We start from the raw sequence: 22,578 nt of genomic DNA, 5'->3' as shown, positions 1-22,578 counted from the left end.
GAAAGACTATTTTCCGGAATTATACAAGGCTTCTTGTTTGAAACATGTTTCGGTAGCGGCGATGGGAGGGTGGAGAGAAGGTACTTGGTATTGGAGTAATCTTGGTATTTCGGTCGACTTTTTGGAGAATGGTGGTACAAGGGAGTTATTTTGCGCGTTAAAGGAGCGGTTGGAAGGTTTTGAGGGTTGGATGGAAGGAAAGGATGTAGTAATGTGGCAAGATAATTTGAGTCTGATTTTTTCGGTGGCATCTTGCTACAATTTTTATGAAAATTTGTGCATTCCGTTAGGCCCGAATAACAAGTGCGATGAAGCTTTTGGTTTGCTTCGGAAAATGGATGTCCCATTCAAAATCAAAGCTTTTGGTTGGAGACTTTTTCTCAACAAACTTCCAACAAAGGACCTTTTGGCGAATAGAGGTATATCCCTTTCTCATGATGATTTATTGTGTATTTTGTGTGGGTGTTGTATGGAGGATAGAAACCACTTCTTTTTTAGTTGTTCAGTGGTGAAAAGGATTTGGAGGGAGATGGCTATTTGGGTGGGCAAGAAGGAAAATAGGGAGGAAGGTTGTTTAGCTAATTTCATGGATTGGCACTCTTATTTTGAAGGCAACAAAGTGAGACATAGGAAGGAGGGGATTGTGTGGCTTGCGACAACATGGTACATGTGGCTCTTGAGAATGGGGTGTGTTTTAGGAAGGACAAATGGAGTGTCAACAATGCCATTTGGAATATTAAAATGCTTGTGTGGAAGTGGTCTTTTTGTGGGAATATTACTCATCCCAATTATACGTTTTACGAGTTCAATATGGACCCTGTGTTCTTTATTTCGTAAATGTAATTTGGTCGGTAATCTTTCCTTTGACCGGAGTTTACCTTCTTTTGTAAGCGGGTTGAAGAACCCCTAATTTTTCCGTTAATGATATCTTGCTTTAAAAAAAAAATCATAATCATACTTAAACATAATAATACATTCTTTATCATAATTACAATCAGAATTAATAATTAATTGTAATCATGCAAGCATAATAATTAATCACAATCAAAATAAAGTATAAAAACTCATGCATTATTGAAAACGAAACTGAATCGTTAGCCACGTAAACATAATAATAATAACTAGATGAAACTCCATCATACATAAATGAGTTGTTTTCTTTATTAATTCGTCAACCAGGATACAAGAATAATAAAAAATTGAAACACAAAAAATTTTCCCTTTTAAAATCTTAATATTTAAACTTATTTATCTATTTTTTAAAAAATTCAAACATGAATTTAGTATGGGAGGCTCTCATACTACTTCTTGGAAATTTTCTTAATTAATTAAAACTTTATTATGAACCCATACTCAACTCAAGATGAAATATAAAGCGGAAGCGTACCTTTAAAATCGATATAATTCTAATGAAAAGGCAATGATCTTGAAAGGACAATGACCTTCCAATTCAAGATTTCGTAATTCTTTAATTTCTCATTCAATGGGATAAAGAGAATAAATATTCTATGATATTTTCTAGTGTCTACAATTGAGGACCATAATCCCTTATTTATAAGAATTACATGTCTTTCATAAAGAGTCGTGTTTATTCAAATTTAGAATCTCATGCCCTTTCATAAAGGATCATGATTATTCAAGGTTTCTTATTCCAATTTTACCCATCACAAAAATAGAAAGGGTTAATACATATTTTCAACCCAGCCATATGGGGTTGGTTTGAAAAATCCCCCTGCCAAAAAAAAAAGTTGCAAGAATTCCTCTAACATTTGAAAATTCTCTCGTTTTAAACCTTGTAAAATATTTGTTTTTAAAACCAACCTTGCCATTTGAAGATTCGGTCATTTTGAACCCTATAATCTTGTAAATTATATTATTTAAAACCCTTTGGAATATGACGTGCAAGGTTGGTTTTACTAAAAAATTATTTAATGGATTCAAAATGATAGAGTCCTTCAAGTGGCAAGGTTGATTTCAAAAATAAAATTTTTACAAGGTTTAAAACGAGAGAATCTTTAAATGCTAGGGGAATTCTTGCAACTTTTTTTGGCGGGGATTTTTCGAACCAACCCCATATGGCACGGGTGAAAATAGGTATTAAAATAAGACTTTTTATATCTACACAATATTTTTCATGACAATTACATCCTTAGCCATAAACCTTACACTAAATGGATCACTTTAATTTGGCTAATTAAATAATGGTCCTAACACATTAATTTATTACATGTATGACTCAAAAAATTCTGACACTCATCAAATATCACATTATTACATTAATATTTTCAAAATTTTAATATTACACAAAATAGAGAAATAGGGAAATGGGAAAGATGTTCACTCGTTTTCACCTTGTCCTCCAAGAGAATTGGATACTTTAACAAATGGAGCAAATCTAAACTCCTCCTCCAAGTGTGTGTAGCAAATTACTCAGCTTACATACTTATTTGGAAAACTTCATACAAGACTTATTTGTTTTTTCCTCTATTTAATTATACACTTGAAAATAATCTTCGATTTTAAGATTGATTTTTTAAGTTTTATAATCATCTTATCTTTTGCAATTTTTAATATTTACTCTAAAATTATAATTTTAGGTTTTGAAAATGATCAATTTTGATCCTAAAAATGATGTTTTTTTCCTTGAGATTTGAATTTGGGTCAACAAAATCACAACTTTTAAAGATTAAAAATTGTCATTTTTCAATTTTTTTTAACTAAGTTGAAACTAAAATTGCAATAAATATAATAATTAAAGGCTAATAACTTTAATTATAAAATGAGAAAATTATTTTTCTTAATTTTAAAAAAGTAATGGTGCCAAAAATACAATTAAGTCTCTATGTGTGCATGTGCATGCGTTTGTGAAACGCTAATAAGGCAAAAAAATACGGAAGTCCAATGATGAAACATGGTAACTTTCGGCGAAAAATATATGAACTTTTTCTCCTTCCAACAAGAAGGCAATCTCTTTTGCAACCATTGTTTCAACTAGTCATATCTCTATTTCATGGTTAAGTCTATCATATTCAAATTCAAGTCTCCCCCATTGAATTTGTCAATGATGGTGGCTTTCAAAGCTACTTGCTCCGTCATCTAACGACAAGCTGTTGTAGCCGCCGAAGCTACGACAAATATCTTTCCTCGGATATGCATCCTAGTTTTGCCTAGGTGAACCTTCATTCACAACTCTATCACTGCCTATAATATCAGGACTAGAAATACTCTTTGAATTTCAATCTTACGGGCTAATCTTGGGTTGTCGGGAACCAACAAACTGTTGAAAATCATCTACCAAATGGTTCAGCAATAGAGTTCTCAAGCCTTGGCGGAGAAATTATCTCGCATTGAAGAAAGTTTACACAACACCAATTTGAGGAATAACATTGCACAAAAATAGGCTTCACATAAAACTTTCATTCCCGAACAAAGAAGGGATCCAAAAGTCTCCAAGTATTCGACGATATAGGAGGAGGGAAGTTATGAGGAAGATGCTCTCGTTCAAAAGATGAAGAAAAACCCCATGTTTCCCCCATTTTGTGCAGTAAAATGCCAAACTAGAGGGAGAAGCCTCTAAAACTCCAAGGCTACAACCAATTGGTGATCCATATAAGCATATCGAGCATGTAGAGTAGTTGGACTACTATCATGCCGACGGAGCCGTGAAACGCAAGTTCTTTGCAATAAACCGAATTGAATCGATCATAGCATGGTAAAAGTCCCTTTTGGATGGAAGTATAGACTTTTGATTCGACTTATGTGAGGCATTCACTAGCCATTTCACTTATAAGAAGAGGACGCCGACCACCATGGTCGTGCTTAGTGGATTCACTAACAGTAACATGGAAACACTGCACGGATATAATGATCATTACATCAAGGTGAAAGTAGTTTTTGGAGGATCATATGAAAGTCTAAAGTGATAGGGCACAATCTACTTAAATATTTTTCCAATAGGTCATAACACTACATCAACTACGAAGAAAAACTTATGGGTGACAGAGGTAGACGACTTTGGAGGAATGCCAGACATAGTCGACTATTTGAGAAGGACTTTGGGAGGTCCAAGGAAAAAAGTGAATGCAGATCCCACCCTAATTTTGACATGTATACTCCCTTGAACACTTCACATGAGAGGACTTCGAAGGAGTGTGCCAATATGGATTTTAAGGAGGTCGGGATAAGGAACCCATATCGTGTCTTGGAGTATGCACAAGCTGATATGTCCAAATATTGTCTTTTTCACAAGAGTCACCTTCGCATGAATAGAAATTGCATCCAAATGAAGCCTGCAATTGAAGGGCTAATAAATAAAGGGGATGTCCGAGTATACCAAGGACAACAAGAGGAGGCGATAAGACTCGCCCAAGGGGAAATAATCCCTCAAGAAAACTGTTGACTCTATGGTAGGGAGAAAAAGACAAAAAGATAAGCAGCAAGGAAGACAGATGGAACAACGTAAAACATTAGTATATTTCTCCCATAAATGGGGGGCTCATTGAAGGCAAGATACCACTCCAAGAGAAAAATTAAAATAAAGATTGTCGAGTTAATGGCCGTCAGCATGAAGGAAAGAAGCATTTAAGCCGCTAGTCTGGAAAGGTTAATTGGGTCATAAGAAAGTCTATGTTAAAGTTTTGGAAATCAATATTGCGTCCTTGATTGTCTCGTCCAAATGAGCATAAGTGGAAGATTCAAACAAAGCTGAGAACCACTATCGGGAATCTAATTTCCGACAAGTGGTAGCACAACCATTTGGCTATGTTAAATTCTAAGTTATGTTAAGTTCAAGTTATTTTTTCTATAAAGACCAAATGATCATAATGAATTATAATCATTTAATTAAAAAGAAAAGACAATTTTTTCATTAAACTATATGTTTCCTTTGTTATTATGAAAGATAACGAAGAGTCTAGGGTACGACCAGCGAGTTCAAACATTCGTCCCAAAGACTTAGGGGTGTTTTCACAAATGCCACATGCATATGACTAAAGAAATAAAAATCCTAGGATGCCAACATACATACACAAAGAAAGCAAGACTCAATAATGGAAAATAACCACTCACCACCCTCTTGGTAACTAGTCACTCTACGGGCCATAGTACACCTGCCAATACATTAACTGTGAGGGCAACAATATGTTTTAACTATGACAAAACTTTCTACTCAATATTGGTGAGCCTACAAGTCAACATGCCAACAAAAGAAACAAGAAGAAACATAAAAAAATAGTAATTTTGGAAATGTATAGGAATAGGTCGACCCACTCTATTTACAGATCGACACACTAACTGAAAAATGGGGTCCTTGGAAAAGTTGGGAAACTAAGGTCGACTCATGCATCTTACAGGTCGACGCATGTCACTTTGTGTTTGCCTCTGGTTGCTACAGGTAGACTCATTTTATGATCCTTCATAGAACAACATGCATCGACGCATGGCCCTGTTCAGGTTGACACATAACACTTTGATGTAGCCTTTGGACACCACAGGTCGACCTTGAGGCCGACACATAAACATCTTCAGGTCAACGCACACTTATTGTAGGTCGACACACCAGTACTGTTTCTTCAATTATTCTGCGCCCAGACTCAGCACAGGTCGACTCTCTTAGTGGGGGAGGTCGACTCACCGCTTCAGAAAATGGTTTTTGCCGATGTTAATTGTGCCTTGTGTTTGAGAACATATAAATAGTTTCTTTGATCATTTCATAGAAAAACAAGAAAAGTGAAAATAGACACAAAGTTCTCATCATCTTTAACCTTTCACTCATCGAATGATAATCACACATAACAATCTTTATCAATCAAGGTGAGGAACGTGCGTTGTTAAGGTTCAACGGTAAACTCGATTCTTGTTCGAGTTGAGAGTTAGTGGGTTTTTCTTGAATAAAATCTTAGGGTTTTATCCTCTAAGATCAAGTGTGATTTGGGGGTTTTTGACGATTGCTTCGCTTCACAATTATCCATCCGTGCTTAAGGGTTTGAGGGATCGGTGATTCGCTCAACAAGCTAGCAACAACCGGAGGATAGGGAAGGAAGGATTGGGGTCGAGATTCATCAAGATCTTCGACAATCACTTGGTTCTACTTGAATCAAGGGAAGAGAAGAGTTTAATTTCAATTTTACTACATAATTGTAGTTGGTGATTGGTAACTTCTTCTCTTGTGAACAATTTGCATTCAATACAATTTATCCTAATTCTATTTGGAATTAGGGGCAGCATACCCTACGCGAGAACGACAAGGGGAACTGCCTAAACAAACTCTGTGTTCTTTTTCGTTATCGCATTTTTCTTAAGCTTTTGTGTGTTGCAAATTTTGTGTTTTGTGAAGAGTTGAAGTAGGTGACATACTGCTCACCAAGTGTTTGACGAAATACCAAACACAACATTCGCCACCATTTCTAACAAACAATATATTGTGAGTAATAACCACTAGTGTGCAACTTCAATAATTGATAATTTCGTCAAATTGCATAATTCTAAATTCATCGATTGTCCATTGGTTCACGCATATCCGGCTTCCAATAACTAAGGTCGTTCTAGACGATATTTTTCCTTCCGGGGCAATAAAGTTCTAAACACAAAAATTTGCTACATTTGAAAACGGTGATCTACTCACCCCCCCTCTAGATCCACCTTATCGTCTAACAAGTGGTATCACGAGCGCCGGTTTTCCTAAGGATAGTATCACACCAATCGCAACCTTCAGAGTTTGTAGATTGATAAAGAAACCTATGACCCTTTTGCCCCTTGGTGGGGGTTAACATATGTTGCCTTTCTTCCATCATGGTTATGCACCTTTGTTAAGGATATTACCCCAGTTGGACCGACCCTTGCCCTTAAGTTATTGTAGAGCATCCTTGTAAGTTTCGTTATGTTCTAAGATGAACCCCTTAATGACTAGATACCTCTTAAGTGTGTCTATAAGGGAACTTCTTTGTTGAACTAATCCTTGCTCGATGATAACCTTTGTTGTATTTACAATCTTGTTACAAAAAGGCATGGACATGTAACTGGCATGGCGAAAGGCATCCTTTTTTTCTTCGTAAGACCAAGCTCATTCCCAATAATTTATCCTCCTTTCTCCATAGTTTATGATTCTTTTTGGTCTTCTTCGTGAGTCTCGGGAAATCGGCTAGCACGGTAAGTATGGATGCAGGCGAAGATAGAAATGGGAATGTAGATGTATGAATGCATGAAAATGCGAATGCATGCGTATGCAAAAGACTCCTTTTTTTGTATTATGACTTCTTATATGCAATGCGATGCAGACGTGTGACAGATATAATCCTAAGGATAGCCTATGCGAATTTAGAGGTGGCGTTAGACCTTAGTGAAATCCTTGCAAGCTATATGTTAGGACACGTCAAAGGAAATCCCTTAGATTAGGGAGCATGCGGAAAGTAGCGGTTGATGACCGTTCAAGACAGTCACCAAATCTCATGGCCATCGAGAGGCCGTTCGACGTGCACTAATGAAGTTGTCCCTCGTGGGAAGGTTCTCTATGCGGAACACAACCTGTCTACGGATGATATCAGGCAAAGTGAAATCCCTACAGGTTAGGAATGAAAGATGCATTAATGAATATCCAAAACCCTACAAGTTAGGGGATGCGCGAGAGCAAGCATGGGGTGACCGTTCAAGACAGTCACTAGATCTCATGGCCATCGAGAGGCCAATTGACGAATGCTAACGAAGTTGTCCTTCGCACGAAGGATGCGTTTTTAGAAATAGAATCCCTACAGGCTAGGGAATGCGTAGGAGCAAGCACGGGGTGACCGTTCAAGACAGTCACTAAATCTCATGGCCATCGAGAGGCCAATCGACGTGCGTAAATGGAGGTGTCCTTCGTGGGAAGGACATGGTCTTGGAAATAGAGTCCCTGCAGGCCGGGGAACGCGTAGGAATACTTGCAAAATTAAAACGCAAGACATTCGCAGTATATAAATTGCACACACATAATAAGCACATAAGCACATAAGCCTTAAGTTCATAGGTTCGGCATGACGGCTTAGGGGGTCTACCCTTCTCATTGGTATGTTCTAGTAGGTCTCATGGGGTCGTTCGTAGCCTCCGAGACTTTTTTGTCTCTTTGAATTTTAGAACAACTCATTTTATCCATGAGGTTCGAATTTTAGGGGTAGGTTCTCGGAGAGATGAGCTGAATACCCAGTCCTGCCCTCAACAAAATCAAGCCTCGTTTTGGACATTTCTGGATATTCAACCCACTCTGAGTGGAATTATCAATAAGACTCGTAGACGATTCAAGTCCCCCTGGTCTTAAGGATAATTCCCACACTTATGTTTTAACAACAATTTATATATAACCCAAAATGCAATGAAATAACAAATATTCAAATAAACAAATATTTAATTAAATTGTTGTAAATAAATGGAATTGCTGTAAATAAATGAAATGGAAAAGAAATAAATAAATAAATAAATAAACAAAATTTAAATATTTATAAAAAAACCATAAACCCTAAAAATGGCAAATTAGCCAAACCCTAAAAATTTGCCAAAACCTAAACCTTGCCAAAACCTATAGGAGCATAGTATTTCACCATTAAGTGTGTCCCCAGCAGAGTCGCCAGCTGTAGCAACCTGCCCTAAATATAAAGGTTTTTAGAGTCGCCACCTTTTCTACCAGGGCGAATAGGAAACCCTACGTAGTTAAGAGATCGGGGTAAGATACTATATTCAGGTCGAGGGAAGGTGTTAGGCACCCTTAACCCTTTCCTAAGGTTTGATCTAAGGTAAAGGTTTATGGCTAAAATATTCATGTTTAATAGCTAAGGAAATGAACAGGGCGAAAAGTGAGAGTTAACTAAATTGAGGTTTTAGGGAAGGGGACTCGCCTTGTTGCCAAGTGCCTACGTACCTCCTTATGGAGGATCAGAGTCAACGTAGTTCGCGGGAGGGTTGTACGCCTTAGAATTTGATATGAAGTGGTTTGAAGGTATTTTGAGTTACCTTATCAAAGTTTTGGAAATCGCAGTATTGAAGAGATGAGTTTTGAGTGTTTTAAATGGCGTATAACCCTGGTTTTAATATGTTACCGTTAGTTGCGATGATCAATAGGTTTGATCACCATAATTAACAGATTGAATGAAGGATTGCTAACCATTCTAATTGATAGATTCGATTATCACGAATAGCAAATAAATGTATTTTAAATAACTATTAATTTATTGTTATCCCATAATCAATAGGTTTGATTACAAATAATAACGAATTTGATGAAGAGGAAATGCTAATCATCGTAACCAATGGATTTGGTTAAAACCATTTAGCAAAATAAGTTTATTTTTTAATTTTAATTAAATGATTAAATAATTGATTATTGATTATTACCCATCACGACCAATAGATTCAGTCGAAACGAATAATAAATTAATTTCCTAATACTTTGTCCAAGTGGCCAGTGGGATTGGGCAAACCCTAATGCATCGATAACAATCTCCTAGGATTTTTATGGTTTTTTATAATTAAAGTTAGATTAAAATAAATTAAATCGAATAATCAGGAAAATCCTAAATAATTATAGTCCTAATCATAATTATATTAATTGATTAAACTAAACATATTAATTAATATATAATCTAAACAATTAAATAATAAAATGGAAAATTATATATATAAAAACCTGGCACCAATCCTGTGTGGATGGCCTTTAGGGTGCATGGTAAACCTTCAGCTTTGTGTACGTTAGATCTGGATTATTGAAGATCCTATGGCTGATGCTGAGGGTGCGTGATAGTCTTGTGTTGGCTGGGCGCGCAGGATCCCTCATAGCTGCAAGCAATCAACTTAAAAAAGAAAAAAAACCTTTTGGCATCTGCAAGGCTCGAACTCAAGACTTGGTGGATAACTATGTGTAAGCTTTACCAACTGTGTCATGTTGTTACGCTGATAATGTAACGGACCAGAAAACAAATATATGAAGACAAAAAATAAATGGTAATTTCAAAGGGTTAGTCAACCGGGGACCCACAGTCACATACACGAGCCAATGAATATGAGAGAGAGGGACCAGACTTTTTGACCCACCAATGATGGTCTCGCGCGCACAAACCAAAACCTTCACATTTTAAATGAACCAGTGGCCAGTTGCCACGCGTGCCTTCGCCGGTCCACTCGAGTCAGCGACGCCGGAGCAAAACGCCGGTCATCTTCTCCGATTTGCAAAAATTCCACACCTGCAAATAGTCACCATAAATACGAAAGGGATACCCTGCCCCCCTAAATCAAGGTCTACGAACACGATGGCGGTGTTGTTTTTGGCTGAAACCTCCTGCAAAACGGGATACGAGCAGAAACACAAACACGGTGCACTAATGGAGGAACATTATTCATACGTGAAAACGACGATTCCATAGCCCAGAAACAGTCTTAAGGTCCATAGTAACTCTATTAATGATTAGCATGCCACGAAATATGATTGAATCATGAGTTTAGAAGTTGTAAAAATTCACCGATCGGTGCAAGTTTAGAGGGACGGTCCTGAGCGTTTTGAAGCTTCCATCATGACTGGTAAGCGTTCCTGGGGGACTCAGGATGATGAATAATTACCTGGCTTGGCTCGAAACTTGCTGGGAAATATCTTTGATCATGCCCTAGTTTTAGAGATTTTTTCTCTTGTGAAAACCCTATTTTTCTTGACCAAATTTCGTCCCCTTGGGTCTGCCCTTGTAGTGTGTATATATATGAATCAGATTAGGGTTGGGAACATGAAAGAAATCCATGATTGGCTTGAGAAATATTTGATTGAGAAAATCATGCAAAACATGCTATTTTTGATTCCATCATATCTCTTTCTCTTTCCACGAAATTTCCTTGATTTGATCTCAATATATTTCTCCAAATTTGATAGCAATAAGATCTTATTCCAATCTTTTATTATTTTTACCATTCATTTAGTTTATATTGACTTTTTATGAATAAAAAATTCAATATAATAAAAATAAATAAGTAAAAAAGGAAGAATGGAATTATGGGCTTCTAATGTAACAGCCCATTTTTTTTAGTATTTATTTTATTATAATATTTTATACTCTTAGGTGTGTTAATTAATTATTTAATCGTTATGAGATTTAATTATTAATTTAATTAATTAAACTTGAGTGTATTTGTGTTTAATAGAGTTAATTAAGTTATTAGAGAGTTAGGTTAATTGGGCCTATTTGTTGGAGTTATAAGCAATTAGGAGGTGTTATTTTTTTTAAAGCCCAATATAATAAATAAATATAGAAAGAGAGGAAGTGAGGAGTAGGAGAATCATTAGTTCATTTTGTTGGTTTTGAAGAAATAGAAGTGGAGGAGAGGAACAAGAAGAGAAAAGCTAGGGTTTGGAGGAGAAATCAAGAGGTAAGGGGGAGAATACCTAATTATTATGGGTTAGTATATTGGAATAATGGGTAGATTGACATGTTAAGATTTATTGGTTTAATTTCATGAAAATACTATGGTGATAACCTAATTAGTTAATGCTGGAAATTGATGCCTTTGTGTGTAATACAAACTCTTGCGGAGAGTATATGCTAACAGTGAGTAGAAAAAGAAAGAAAACACTCACTGAGAGACGGTACTGCTGCCGTGTTGATACAGAACGTACCCTGTTTCCATTAGTTTATTTTTTTTCGAAACAATTAATATAGATTCATGTGTATTGTATTACTTGACCAACATATTATACTTACTATATCTAAAAAAAAAACGTTGTTGTTTCTTACTTGGTCAAAAGAAACTATGAGTCACCAATGTGGTCACTTGGTGGAACACACTACCGCTGCCAGCTATTGGTGTAAGCAAAACATGTGAAGCACCATACACTCTGTAACACCCCCTTTTATACCCCAAAATAAATAAGCATATAATCAGAGAATAAGCATGCATATAATTCAAAAGGGCGTCACATCGACGTTTTCAAAAACTAAAAGCTTTTAAAAACCGACAGCATTTATCCACAATATACAATACACCTGGTCATTCCAAATAACACCTAAACATTTAATTACAATTCATACAGAATATCCATTCACAGCGGAAAGTACTAAAAATACTCATGTATTTCATAAAATGAGTCATGTCCCATACCATGATCACATCTCAATAATTATCTCCACATAAAATAAACCATAATCATAATATTTGGCTTAAAAGCCTCCCGAATAACAAGTAAACAAAAAACAGATTCACAAGTCATAACATAATGCATAAACAAATATAACATGAGTTCAACACGCTTAGTCTACCCAGTGTTACATGACCAGAGCATCGACTCACTATCTAATCTCCAACAAACACAGAAGAAACTCCAGCTAAGTCTCGCAAGAGCTACTAAACGCCAGAACCTGCATGTCGCCAAACGAGGGCAACATTAAAACAGAAGGGTGAGAATACGAATCATTATGAAGAAAGTATAATAAGATACACTGGTTAAATCAACAATTCAAGTAATTAATCACACTATGTATAGCCATGTAGATAATAATAATTGATCGATATTTCACGTGTTATCAAGTATACAACAAGTATAAAGAGTATAATATTTCAATTCCAATTTTATATTCTCAATTACGCACACAACCGTAATTATCACATATTCACACATTTAATCAAATATGCATTCAAACATCACTCATTTCAATTATCAAGCTCATACACACATCACAACTACATCAACTTCACATAATCAATTATCGCATAATTCTAATGTGACTCAATGCAAGATATGTGACGCTATGCATGTGGTACCGCAATGTGAACCCAATGTTTCACCGCTTTCCGATTCAATATCTAGAATCCAAGCCACGCTTCCGATCCGGACAAGACCAAAGCCCACCAAAATGTAAACATATAGTTTACCGCTTCCGATTCACTCTAGAATCTAAGCCTCGCTTTTGTTTCAAAGCAAACCACCTTTGTTTCAAGGCACACCATGATATGAATGTATGTACAATGTTAATCAAACATATGCAATTAAGATCATCTCTACCATCTTAATATTTAGCATATCACAATAATTCACTCTATGAATTATCCACAATATTGTACACAACATTCTCAACACATACATACCATTCACATATAAAAGGCCAATTAATCAATTACGATTCACAAAGTCCAATTAACACTAGTATCCATATTATCTCATGTCAATTCACATTTACCACATAAATATGAATATACACATTATCAAAACAACATCATTGTCATAGCAATATATTATTCTCAACATAAATATTCGAGCCAAAAATACAATTACGGACAAATTTTCAAAATACCGTAATTTACCGACAAACGAATAATAAATTTCAATACTTATTATAATCCAATCAATTATACTTATTGAAATTAATTCAACTATTAGGTAAATCAACTAATTAATAATTACACTACATTAGTTCCAAGTTTCTAATTCATTTTCTGTTCCAAAACCAATATTTAATAAAAAAGATATTTCAATTCACACTATTTTGGTCTATTCGTAAATATCACATTTTCAACAAAATAACACCACCATGTTAATCTACTAATTAAACTTAGCTACCACGTAAATTTTCATCAAATTCCGGACAACTAATTATACCGCTTAATTCCGCTATTCGGTTAAACGGAACTATTTAAATATAATAGCACTACTTATTTTTGTCTCTTCACATTGGCCCTACTGTTACGCTGCTGCAGTAAGTTAAGAAACATATAATATAATATTAATTCTTTAAATATACTAATTAATTCATATTCATTCTATTTCTCATTTCAAAAGAACAATTAATAATAAACTAAGTGATATGAAAGAAAATGGTGTTACATTCTATTTTCTCATTTTTTCAGATTTCCAGTATTATAGAAACAACAGCGCAAGAGTAACATCATCCATTTCTAACATTCATAGCAGATTTTATTTTCCATAAATAATCAAATCAGCATCAACATAGCATTTTTCTAGATTTAATTAACAAGCCCTAACATGTTAATCTACCCAAAGACCCAATTATACTATCCCATAATAATAGGGATTCTCCCCCTTACCTCTTTAATGTCTCCTCCAAAACCTAGCTCCTCTTTGTTCTTCCCCTTTTCTCTTTTCCCTTTTTCTTCTTTTCTTTCTCAGCTTCACTCTCTCTCTCTCCGAAAATGAAAAGGAAAATGAAAGAAAAAATGTGGTATCCTCACTCACTAACCCTTATTAATTATACCTAATGGGCCTAAATATAACACCCCCTATTTACTCCTAACATCAATAATTAAGTCCAATAAAATATATACTATTTATTATTTCTATTTTAGTTCCTAAATTAAATAACACCAATAATTAAATAGACACAAATATACACACCAAGTTAATTAATATATATCAATTAACACACCAATTAATTAAATAAATAAATAACACACCAAATTAATTAAATAAAAAATAAAATAAATACTGCTAAAATCCTCTAATAGCTCAATGTCTCATATTTTCGGTCAAATCTTAATTACTCGGAAAATTCTCAAAACGCTAAATATTAACTCATTAATATTTCTAAGGCTAAAAATATTAAAATTTTCGATTATATATCGATCCGCTATCTCGAACTAATACCGACTAAATCGTCCCAAAAAGCGAAAATTTCAATAAACATCAGAAATGACTAAATTAAGCAAATAATTATTAAAAACACCAAATAATGTAATTACTAATATAATTAATAAAATATTAATAAAAATTGGGATGTTACACACTCTGTGATAGAAATGTTACAGCTGCTAAGTGGTAGATTCTATGCATAGTTTTTTTTATTTAGCTACAGTAATTAACACTTGGTCAATTGGAATATGAACCAACACACACTTTTGTTTGAATGGAAAACCACTATTTTTACTTACTTTAATCTATAGAAGTGACTACTTCTACTATCTGTGTAATTATTAACATGGGGCACCAATATACTTATAGAAGTGCCACTTATTATTATTTATTGGTCCAATTAATAAAGGTGAGTCATAGTAAATGCTATAGGATAAAAAAAAGCCATAGTGAGGTACCATAGGCCAATTAAAAACGTGACAGCATGCTTAGGATAGATGCAGCCACTGTTACTGTTCATTGGCTATTGTTTTTTTTATCTTTTGGTCAAATTCCAACGTGAATAGCCATTATATATTATTAATGAGATTAGGTGATAGACACATGTGTAATTAATTGGCAAAGAATGTGTATTATACCATGTATAGGTTAGTTATAATGTATATTAATCTATTTAATTAGAATGTATATTAACTTTGTTTATGTAATAACTTTGGATAGATACATATATAGATTAATTGGCAATGGGTATAGTTAATAAAATTGGCTTCTATGTTAACAACAGTACACTCATGATAAAATGATATATGGGTATGCTTCTATTATGGTTCTAAAACTGAATTTTTTTTTTTGAATAGCTAGATGGCATAAATCCTAACGACTTGTTAGTTTAATATGAAAGTGAGTAAATCATATAAAATTGACAAATTGTGAGTTAACATGTAATAGTATGAATTACTAGTATTACTTGAAATGGCGGATTGAAAGTGTGTGTTGGCTATTATATGTGAATAATGCTTATGTGATGAGAATGTGGTGTACAATATTGTAGATAATTCATAGAGTGGATTATTGTGATATGCTAAATATTAAGATGGTAGAGATGATCTTAATTGCATATGTTGTTAACATTGTACATACATTCATATCATGGTGTGCCTTGAAACAAAGGTGGTTTGCTTTGAAACAAAAGCGAGGCTTAGATTCTAGAGTGAATCGGAAGCGGTAGACTATATGTTTACATTTTGGTGGGCTTTGGTCTTGTCCGGATCGGAAGCGTGGCTTGGATTCTAGATATTGAATCGGAAAGCGGTGAAACCTTGGGTTCACAATTCGGTACCACATGCATAGCGTCACATATCTTGCATTGAGTCACATTAAAATTATGCGATAGTTGAGTATGTAAAGTTGATGTAGTTTTGATATGGGTATGAGATTGATAATTGAAACAAGTGAAGTTTGAATACATATTTGATTGAATGTATGAATATGTGATAATTATGATTGTGTACTTAATTGAGAATATAGTGGTAGAATTGAAATATTATACTATTCAAGTTTGTTGTATACTCGATAACATGTGAAGTATGGATTGATTACTATTATCTGCATAGTATGATTAACTACTTGAAGTGTTGATTTAACCATTGTATTCTGTTATACTTTCTTCATAATGGTTCGTATTCTCACCCTTCTTTTTTAATGTTGCCCTCGTTTAGCGACATGCAGGTTCTAGAGTTTAGTAGCTCGTGCGGGACTTAGCCGGAGGTTCTTCCTTGGTTATTGGAGACTAGGTAGTGAGTCAATGTTCTGGTCATGTAACACTGGGTAGACTAGGTGTATTGAAACTCATGTTATATTGCTAATGTATTATGCTATGACTTATGACTTGTTGTTGGATTCTTGTCATTTTGAGAGGCTTATAAGCCAAACCTTTGATTATGTCTTATGTTGGATTGAGACCATTAATCGATGTATGATCATGGTATGGGACATGTATCATTATGAATCACATGAGTATCATATATTTCCGATGTGAATGCATATCCAGGTTAAATTGTGATTTTATATTGAGTGTTATTATAATGACCAGGTGTATTGTGTTGTGTAGATAAATGCTGTCAGTTTTTTTTAGGTTTTTAGTTCTTCTAAAAGCATCGATGTGACGCCCTTTTGATTTATATGCATGCTATTCTCTGATTATATGTTATATATTTTGGGGTATAAAAAGGGGTGTTACATTAGTGGTATGAGAGCCTGGTTGACCAGTTGGTCAATAGTCGTTAATGTTTTCTTATCTTGTTGTATTTGATTTGTGTATCTGACACGATCAATACTGTTTATATGGTGGTTTGGTTGTTTAGGATGATGGTTGCAGGCAGGAATGATGATGCTATTGCTGAGGCATTGGCGATGTTGGCTGGTGCTATTGGTCAGATTCCTCTAGCGAATGCGGGTAACCGAAACGGGGATGATGATGAGTACCGTGCTTTAGGGAGATTCCAGAGGAACAATCCTCCTGTCTTTGAGGGTGAACATGAACCTGATAAAGCTCAAGCTTGGCTGAAGGCGATTGAGAAGATCTTCAGAGTTATGAACTGTACTGATGCTCAAAAAGTGCAGTTTAGTACCCATATGCTAGAAAAGGAAGTTGAAGATTGGTGGAACAACACTCTTCAGAGGTTTGAAGAAGATGGCATTGAGGTTACTTGGGATCTTTTCCGTGATGTCTTCTTGGAGAACTATTTTCCAGAAGATTGTCGTGGGAAGAAAGAGGTGGAGTTCCTTGAGTTGAAGCAAGGAAATGGTACTGTTGCTATTTATGCTGCTAAGTTTCAGGAGCTTATCAAGTATTGTCCTCACTATAATACTGCTAATGCTGAGAGGTCTAAATGTTTGAAGTTTGTGAATGGTTTGAGGCATGATATCAAGAAGGCTATTGGTTACCAACAGATTACCCGTTTTACTGAATTGGTTAACAAGAGTCGGATTTATGATGAAGATAGTAGAGAGAGTGCTTCTCTCTACAAGAGTTTGAAAGGAAAGAATCAGCATCGTGGGAAACCGTATGATGACAAGAGGAAATAAGCTGGTTTTGGCAAGAAGCCAAGTTGGGGAGGATCTTCTACTTCACTTAAGTGCTTCAAATGTGGTGTTGAGGGTCATAAAGTTGCTGAGTGCAAGAAAGAGGTTACTACTTGTTTCAAGTGTGGCAAGTATGGTCACATAGCTACTAATTATAGAGGTGGTTCGAATGTGACTTGTTTAGACTGTGGAGAGAAAGGCCACGTTAGTACAAAATGTGACAAGCCAAAGAAGGAGCAAGCAAAAGGAAAAGTGTTCGCATTGTCTGGTGCGGGAGCCACTACTAATGAGAGGCTAATTCAAGGTACGTGCTTCATTAACGGTACACCTTTGATTGCTATTATTGATACCGGTGCGACACATTCTTTTATTTCCTTGGATTGTGCTAGGAGATTGAATCTTGTATTATCTGATATGCGTAGAAGCATGGTTATTGATACACCTGCTATGGGTTCTGTTTCTACTTCTTATGTATGTCTGAATTGCCCATTGAGTATCTTTGGTAGAGGTTTTGGGATCGACTTAGTTTGTCTTTCTTTAGAACAACTCGATGTGATTTTGGGCATGAATTGGTTGGAATTTAATCGTGTGTATATCAACTGTTTTGATAATACGGTCATCTTTCCTAAGAATTGTATTCAAGAAGATTTATTCTTATCCGCTAAGCAAGTCGACGAATCAGTTCAAGATGGAGCTGAATTGTTTATGTTGTTAGCAACCTTAGATGTGCGCGAGAAGAGAACCATTGAGGAATTGCCTATAGTTTGTGAATTTGCGGAGGTATTTCCTGATGATATAATTGATTTACCACCAGAATGAGAAGTTGAGTTTTCGATTGATTTAGTTCCTGGAACTAGTCCTGTATCGATGGCTCCATATAGGATGTCCGCTTCTGAGCTGAAAGAGTTGAAGAGTCAACTTGAAGAGTTGCTTGAGAAGAGATTTATTCGTCCTAGTGTATCGCCGTGGGTCGCACCTGTTCAATTAGTCAAGAAGAAAGAAGGTTCGATGAGATTATGTGTTGATTATAGACAATTGAACAAAGTGACGATTAAGAACGGATATCCACTTCCGAGAATCGATGACTTGATGGATCAGTTGGTTGGAGCATGTGTGTTTAGCAAGATTGATTTGAGGTCTGGTTATCATCAGATTCGTGTTAGAACTGAGGATATTCAGAAAACTGCTTTTCGAACGAGGTATGGTCATTACGAATACTCTGTGATGCCGTTTGGTGTGACTAATGCACCTGGCGTGTTCATGGAATATATGAATAGGATCTTTCATGACTACCTGGATAAGTTTGTTGTGGTATTCATTGATGACATCTTGATTTACTCTAAGAGTGAGGAAGAGCATGCTGAGCACTTGAGGGTTGTTTTGTCCGTGTTGAAAGAGAAGAAGTTGTTTGCTAAGCTATCTAAATGTGAGTTTTGGTTAAGTGAAGTAAGCTTTCTTGGACATGTGATTTCAAGTGGTGGTATTTCTGTTGATCCTTCAAAGATTGAGGTTGTATCTCAATGGGAAGCTCCTAAGCCTGTTGCTGAGATTAGAAGTTTTCTTGGTTTGGCTGGTTATTATAGGAAGTTCATTGAGGAATTTTCTAAGTTGTCATTACCGTTGACGCAGTTGACTAGAAAAGGTCAAACCTTTATTTAGACTTCGCAATGTGAAGAGAATTTCCAAGAACTCAAGAGAAGATTGAGTTCTGCTCCCATTTTGATTTTACCAGATCCGTTAGAACCTTTCGTGGTATACTGTGATGCTTCTTTGTTGGGATTGGGAGGTGTTCTGATGCAAAAAGGAAAAGTTGTAGCTTATGCTTCAAGGAAACTCAAAGTTCATGAGAGGAATTATCCTACACATGATTTGGAGTTGACAGCTGTGGTATTTGTGTTAAAGCTTTGGAGACATTACTTGTTCGGATCAAGGTTTGATGTGTTCAGTGATCACAAGAGCTTGAAGTACTTGTTTGATCAGAAGGAGTTGAATATGAGACAAAGAAGATGGTTGGAGTTCTTGAAGGACTATGATTTTAGTTTAAACTACCATCCTGGTAAAGCGAATGTTGTAGCCGATGCATTAAGTAGGAAGTCATTACACATGTCTATGTTGATGGTTCGAGAGTTTGAATTATTGGAACAATTTAGAGACTTGAGTTTGTTATGCGAAGAGACTTCTAGTGGTGTGAAGCTTGGTATGTAGAAGTTTACTAGTGGTATTTTGGATGAGATTCGAGAGGGACAGAAATCTGATTTGGGTTTGGTTGATCGATTCACATTGATTAATCAAGGAAGAGGCGGTGACTTTCGAATTGATGAGAATGGTATTATGAGGTGTCGTGATCGGGTTTGTGTTCCAGATGTTGCGGACTTGAGAAAGAGGATTCTTGGGGAAGGACATAGAAGTGGTTTGAGTATTCATCCTGGCGCTACTAAAATGTATCAAGATTTGAGGAAGATGTTTTGGTGGCAAGGTATGAAGAAGGACATAGCAGAATTTGTGTATTCTTGTTTGACTTGTCAAAAGTCAAAGATTGAACATCAAAAACCGTCTGGTTTGATGCAACCGTTATCTATTCCCGAGTGGAAATGGGATAGTATATCCATGGATTTTGTCTATGGTCTGCCGAGGACATTGAGTAATTGTGAGGCAATTTGGGTAATTGTGGATCGGTTGACTAAATGTGCTCATTTTATCCCGATGAGGATGGATTATTCGATGGAGAGACTTGCTAAGTTATACATCGAGAGGATCGTGTGCTTGCATGGTATTCTGTCGAGCATTGTTTCGGATAGAGACCCGAGGTTCACTTCGAGATTTTGGGAAGGTTTGCAAAGTGCGTTGGGTACGAAGTTGCGTTTGAGTTCAGCGTATCATCCGCAAACTGGTGGTCAAATGGAGAGGACTATTCAGTCACTTGAAGATCTTTTAAGGTCTTGTGTTTTGGAACAAGGAGGAAATTGGGATAGTTTCTTGCCTTTGATCGAGTTTACTTATAACAACAGTTTCCATTCAAGTATTGGAATGGCACCTTTCGAAGCGCTTTATGGTAGGAGGTGTAGAACTCCTTTGTGTTGGTTTGAGTCGGGAGAGAGTGCTGTGGTTGGACCCGAGTTGATTCAAGAGACTACGGATAAGATTAAGATGATTCAAGAGAAGATGAAGGCTTCTCAAAGTCGTCAAAAGAGTTATCATGATAAGAGGATGAAGTCCCTTGAGTTTGAGAAGGATGATCATGTGTTTCTCCGTGTTACGCCAATAACGGGAGTTGGTAGAGCGTTGAAGTCGTGTAAGTTGGCGCCACGTTTTATTGGCCCTTACCAAATTTCGGAAAGGGTGGGTGAAGTGGCTTATCGGATTGCGTTGCCACCGTCTCTTTCTAATCTCCATGATGTTTCATGTGTCTCAATTGAGGAGATATATTGCGGATCCATCGCATGTTGTTCAGTTGGATGATGTTCAAGTAAGAGATAATTTAACAGTTGATACAACACCTATGCGGATTGAGGATCGTGAAGTGAAGAAGCTTCGTGGCAAGGAAATCGCTTTGGTGAAAGTGGTATGGGGCGGAGTCGCCAATGGCAACATCACTTGGGAACTCGAGGATAAGATGAGGGAATCGTATCCGGAGTTATTCGTTTGAAGTAATTTTCGAGGCCGAAAATCTTTTAAGTTGGGGAGAGTTGTAACAGCCCGTTTTTTTTAGTATTTATTTTATTATAATATTTTATACTCTTTGGTGTGTTAATTAATTATTTAATCGTTATGAGATTTAATTATTAATTTAATTAATTAAACTTGAGTGTATTTGTGTTTAATACAGTTAATTAAGTTATTAGAGAGTTAGATTAATTGGGCCTATTTGTTGGAGTTAAGCAATTAGGAGGTGTTATTTTTTTAAAGCCCAATATAATAAATAAAGATAGAAAGAGAGGAAATGAGGAGTAGGAGAATCATTAGTTCATTTTGCTGGTTTTGAAGAAATAGAAGTGGAGGAGAGGAACAAGAAGAGAAAAGCTAGGGTTTGGAGGAGAAATCAAGAGGTAAGGGGGAGAATACCTAATCATTATGGGTTAGTATATTGGAATAATGGGTAGATTGACATGTTAAGATTTATTGGTTTAATTTCATGAAAATACTATGGTGATAACCTAATTAGTTAATGCTGGAAATTGATGCCTTTGTGTGTAATACAAACTCTTGCGGAGAGTATATGCTAACAGTGAGTAGAAAATGAAAGAAAACACTCACTGAGAGACGGTACTGCTGCCGTGTTGATACAGAACGTACCCTGTTTCCATTAGTTTACTCCCTCCGTCCCACAATGAGTGACCCATTTGGAATAAAATGGTGTCCCAAAATGAATGACCCATTACAATTTCCAATACACTTTTTCCAATTCTACCCTCTAATTATTAAAAAGTTCACAATTTACAATACATAATAAGGGTATTATAGTAAAAACAATATTATCTCTCTTACTTTTTTACATTTTTCTTAATCTGTGTGAAATGGTGTGCTGGGTCACTCATTGTGGGACGGAGGGAGTATTTTTTTTTCGAAACAATTAATATAGATTCATGTGTATTGTATTACTTGACCAACATATTATACTTACTATATCTAAACAAAAAAAACGTTGTTGTTTCTTACTTGGTCAAAAGAAACTATGAGTCACCAATGTGGTCACTTGGTGGAACACGCTACCGCTGCCAACTATTGGTGTAAGAAAAACATGTGAAGCACCATACACTCTGTGATAGAAATGTTACCGCTGCTAAGTGGTAGATTCTATGCATAGTTTTTTTTTATTTAGCTACAGTAATTAACACTTGGTCAATTGGAATATGAACCAACACACACTTTTGTTTGAATGGAAAACCACTATTTTGACTTACTTTAATCTATAG

General features: G+C 35.7%; 1 long non-coding RNA gene across 1 annotated transcript; it reads right to left on the bottom strand.

The window, feature by feature from the left end:
* Positions 1-12,196: 12,196 nt before the first annotated feature.
* On the bottom strand, positions 12,197-14,179 carry LOC131633970 (uncharacterized). The gene is made up of 2 exons (XR_009293448.1): positions 14,041-14,179; positions 12,197-12,356 (listed from the first exon to the last, which is right to left on the bottom strand). It is a non-coding gene; the product is annotated as an uncharacterized LOC131633970 (long non-coding RNA).
* Positions 14,180-22,578: the final 8,399 nt, after the last annotated feature.

This window comes from Vicia villosa, unplaced genomic scaffold (assembly GCF_029867415.1).
Source record: "Vicia villosa cultivar HV-30 ecotype Madison, WI unplaced genomic scaffold, Vvil1.0 ctg.001196F_1_1, whole genome shotgun sequence".
Lineage (NCBI taxonomy): Eukaryota > Viridiplantae > Streptophyta > Magnoliopsida > Fabales > Fabaceae > Vicia > Vicia villosa.
Note: the sequence above shows the minus strand (reverse complement) of the source record. Positions and strands in the feature narration are given on the sequence as shown.